Raw genomic sequence first — 5,158 nt, 5'->3', positions numbered from 1 at the left:
AGCAAGCTTCTTTACCACCATTTTCACATCACACTTCTAGAACCAAGGACATAGAAAACTTAGAGGAAAGGGAAAGAGTGAAAAATAAGAGGAGACACATTCACACGCCAAGACAAAAGACATACAACGGCCTTAACTGCATACTGCAGACGTACCTACACCTGGAAAGGGGTCCACGTTCCACCCGTTTGGCGTTAAAGGTGTTACGGCCAAGGCCACCTCCTGAATCGCTGAAGGCTTTCCAGCTGGACACTTTGTTCTGAGAAAGAAAACACACAGGATCACTTAATCTGCACTCAAAATTGCACCTCCAAGACAGACTCAACAGGACACGCCTCAGCTGCAAAACACTTGTTTTTTCCTGCCCATTCTGTATACTTCGTCATGAATCTCAAGATGAAGCAGACTCCTTGCTCAGGCAGAACTCAGAACTGATGCAGCCCTGAGCCACAGCAAAAAATAACTTCGTCATGAATCTCAAGATGAAGCAGACTCCTTGCTCAGGCAGAACTCAGAACTGATGCAGCCCTGAGCCACAGCGTTCAAAAAATAACGCTTATCTGCGATTATTGGTGTCTGATAACAATTATCAACTTATGTTATGTATTGAATGCATGTGGGTTTATTTATAATTTTAAAATATTTCTGTAATTTGACCATAGGGATTTTCATTTTTTATACACACACACACATATATATATAGACGTGTGTACATATACACACACACACACGACTTTCACACCTATGTGAGCACATTATTGAGGTTGCACCACGACTGCTGCCAGCTCTTGCTTCAGTTCCTGGTTGTGATCCGAGGTCCTGACCTCACCCATAAATGTCCCTGTATGGTCCCCAACAGCTGCAGGGTCATCATTTCTGCAGAACTCTCTGCATACAGAAGCATTTGTCAGCAAGTGTTGTGTTTTATCTGTTGTATCAGCACTACGCAAGTACTCTGCTCTTTGCAAACTCACGCATCTGTATCAAGTTAATTTTAATTTTGCTAATTTTGAGGAAAAGAAAGCTGACATGTTAGAAGAACTTGGGCTTGGGAACGGAAAGTGACAGCAGAGATAAGGATTTGTGGAGTTTTGGTGGGTTTTTTGGCTGGATTTAGCTAAGAACACACTGATGATGTAACACAATGACACGGGTACCTGCCCAGCCCCACTGAACACATTTTGTTTGGAATCCTGCTCAGAGACGGCCCGACGGGTCACTGGGATGAGCTGGATGAACAATTCGCTGTTAGCAGTAAGAGCGTGCTGCAGCGAGCCGCGGGCACAGGATCCATCAAGGGCTAGACGTCCAAACAAGCAGATCATCTCACAAGGGAAGAGGCTGGTGTGCAGCATAAAGCACCAGCACCATATCTGCCAACCCCTGTTTGCTCCACGGCCAACAGCGCTGGGACTGACGGGAAGGCAAGTTTGCTTTTCTTCTGCTATCTTGGGCATGAGAGGAGCTGCAGGGGAGAGAAATCCCGTAACAGAACTGCACGGGCAGCACGCACTAACCAGGGGGACAGGTGGAGGATGCAGACAGCTCGTGGGGAGCAGGGAGGAGGGAAAGCTGCAGCCTATGCAATTCATCTTCAGCTTTTGGGACGCTTAGGAGTTTTCTAATGAAATATGTACTTTGCTGAAGCATCTATGACTGTGGTTAAGAGTGGATTAGGACAGGAGCTGCAGAGACGGAATTCGGAGCACCCTGACCAGGGACAGAAAGATGAAGGTTTTCCAGGAGCAGCAGCCCGAGTGCATCGAAACAGCCTCTGTCTGTCTGGTTTTTTAATCTTACCTTCACAGGTCGCAGCAGCAGAGGCCATGAGCTACGCTGCAGGAGGGCACACGAGTGCAGCATTAGCCACTCGCAGCTGCAGAGAGTCTAGTATTTGGTGGCCCTTTACAGCCCCAACTCCCCACATCAAGTCACCTTTAACATCTGCTCACGGCCCAAAGAGAAAACATTTAGAAATAGAGGCTTGTTCTACCTTAAGAGACAGGGCCAAATACAACAGAGCACGTGGTTTTTAAATGTTACCTATTATTTATCAACCTAATGCTTTCTAGGGAGTACCTCTAACTCAATTTTTGAATGCTGGGAGCAGCAATACTGCAAAAGAGAGTTTTCCTGCTGGGCCAAGGCACGGAACAACTTTCCCTTCTCCGATGCAATTACAATGCCAACCCCAGCAGCATCCCTCCGACAGCCTTGGACACACCAGCATTCAGTGCTGGAGCCGGGCAGGCATTGCTGTGAACCTGGGAAGACCCCGTCATCGGTACCAGGGCACAGGGCAAGTTACGCACCTACCGTCAGAGCGCTCCTGCTGCCACGGAGCCTGCGGACCACGGGGGTGGCGAGCAGGAGATGCCGGCTGCGGGGGCAGTCGCCCTTCGGAGGAGCACGCCAGGATTAAGCTGTCAGTCTTGCAGGGGTCTGTTCAACCCAGAGACGCAGCCTGCGAAACAAAAGACGACAGGCAGGCTGGAGGGGATCAGCAGAGAGCGCTGCTCTTCACGGCTACGTATGCAGATACGGGAACAAGAAGAAAGTTATTCCCTCCCTCCCCCCCACCAGAGGTCCTGCAGCAGCAGCCAAGTTTTGGATAATCCGTCTAAATGTGGATTCACTCTGGCAGTTACAGATCTGAATTAGAAAAAACAATTGGACCATCTGTCAGAGTGCCTAATAGAGACACATAGTTCAGACACCTCTGAAATTCAGGTGAATTAATTTAAAACACAGACATGCAAAATCATACAAATTAACCTTTTGACCAGATACATATAATTTCCTCTCCTTTTCATGTCTCCAAACGGAGAGGAAATTTCCGGGATAAAATGTAGCTGCTACAGCACGGCTGAAAGGAAATACTGCGGTAACAGAGGCAGGGCTATTCACCATTCATCCACTGCTGGCAATTCTGCCTCTCACAGCGCTGCAGTTTTGAGGACTTCCATAGATTTACCTGCGTCTCCCACCGTTTTCACCCCTGCGCAGAACGCAGGCCCTGAAGAAAGCATCTCTGCCATCTCCCCCTCCTAAACTGGGTCCTTTTTCTGTCGGAACAGCAGTGTCAGCTCCTTCTGTACCCTGAGAACACCGGCAATACTCAAAACGAAAAATAATATCTTACAGGTGTGGAAGGATGTTGGCGATGCCATCGGCTCGCTGTCTGTGTGTGCCATCCATTCCGCTCCCATTAGCAGCCTGAACTCAGCACACGCTTACGAGCATTTTGATTTTGTCTCTGCATTGTTTTCAATTAGAGGCTTTTTTGCATGTGACACACCAAGGGAAAAACAACACTTAGAGTTAGAACTAAGGTACTCCCGGAGACAAATATGATTAATGGGATAATCTTGTAGATTACAATAGTTAGAGGCAGTTCCTGCCATTTCCCACTCTCCAAGGACTGGTTCTATTCACATCCAATACAGACAGCTGCAGATTCCTCAGCACCGTTAGTATCCAATGTAGGACTACGTTCAACATTTTAAAACTCCTGCAACGTGCATCTTCTATAATTGTGTATTGTCTAGACTGAGTTTTACAAATTTAATCTTAAATAGTGTAATTTCTTGATTGAGGGAATTTTTGCAGAGCTAGTTGCGTACATGCTCGCCTTTGCATAAATATATGCACACACTCACCCACAGTGCTCACATCCACTGCGAATATCCTTAAGTTAATCACGTCCTAATTAAACAATGATCAAGTCTTACTAAATAACCCCATTGTCACTGAGGAGTACCTGATGGGCAACAGAAGTGATGGCTCCCGACTTCCATCTGCATTTCCATTCAAGCAGAGGGCTGCAAACACGCGGCAGGAGGCACCTGCTGAACTTCAGGGCAAGTTTCTCAGGCTGTACAAGCGGACACCACGGGAAGGATTAATCATGATAGCTTCTGTTGGATTAAAACTCAGGTTTCTACTGAGTTTTAAATTAAATATGGCCAAAACCCTCTGCTGCTGAATTCAGGTTATTTTTCTCTGGCCCTCTACTTTCTGCAGCACTCTGAAAACTAATGGCAAAAGAAAGAACACGTTTTATCAGGGAAAAATCATTTTGGCAAATATCTGGCAGACCATCAGTTTCAGATTCTGGCATAAGAATGCAAGCTTAATATTTCCAGTAAGGTAATCAGCAAGAAAAAATCTCTCTGTAAACATTGGCACACCGATTATCGGCACTGGGCTTCAGTCAGCAGCACCGTGAGAGGAGTGAGGCAGCGCACTTGTTTCAGAGGTTTGTTTCTGATCAGCTCATAACAGCTCCAGCAGCATCGCCCACATGCAGTCGCTTTATGGGATGGGTTTGGGGCTTTTTTGTTTTTTTTAAAGTGTTCACATCCAGCCACTGGAGGTGGTGGGGAAAGGAAACAACAAACTAGTGCAAAACTCAACGCAAGACGACACGAATTGTACAGCAAATTTCACACTTGCAAAGTTTCAGAACGTACAAGATTCAGATGATATATTGTAAGGTGATAATTGATTGAAATTAATCACCTAAACCTTTGCAACACCCCGCTGTTCCAACCGAATGCAAACAGGAACGTGATTTATGCACAAGCCTAACAAAAGGATGCCGGGTGACCTCCTGACTTGTCCCAACCCCTGCTCCACACAGAAGCACTACGCAGCACACGTTTTTCAATCCAAGAACTGAGTGCTAATTTTGAGTATTTTGAACATTTTTTTTTAATTTGATCAGCTTGCATAAACTACTTATTACTGTTTACCATAATTCACACGAAGGGTTTTTTTTAATTATCTGTGCAAACAGAATCTTCATGTGGAGCTAGACAAGTCACGCGTTGTCCTCCGGTACCCCCCCCCTCACGGCCTCTGCGATTGTCCCCCTCCAGTCGGAACATTTTCAGCTTCTGCCTCAGGTACAAAAGTGGGGGGACGGGGAAACAAAGAGGTAATAGCTTTGTGTTTTCCCCCACTGCCCCTGCCAAAGCAGGGGGGGTTGCCAGTTAGAACTTCACTTGAAGTTACTCAGCTGACCGTAGACGGGTTCTCCTGGCTTTTGCCCCAGCTTAGTTCTCAGTCAGCGCAGATTCGTTCTCCCCTTTTCTCCTGTCGCTTTCTGTCGTATCAAATACCGAGCGACACAGGGCCGCGGAGATCGCCGCGCCGC

This window comes from Aptenodytes forsteri, unplaced genomic scaffold (assembly GCF_000699145.1).
Source record: "Aptenodytes forsteri isolate BGI_AS27 unplaced genomic scaffold, ASM69914v1 Scaffold112, whole genome shotgun sequence".
In the NCBI taxonomy this organism is placed as follows: Eukaryota; Metazoa; Chordata; class Aves; order Sphenisciformes; family Spheniscidae; genus Aptenodytes; species Aptenodytes forsteri.
Note: the sequence above shows the minus strand (reverse complement) of the source record.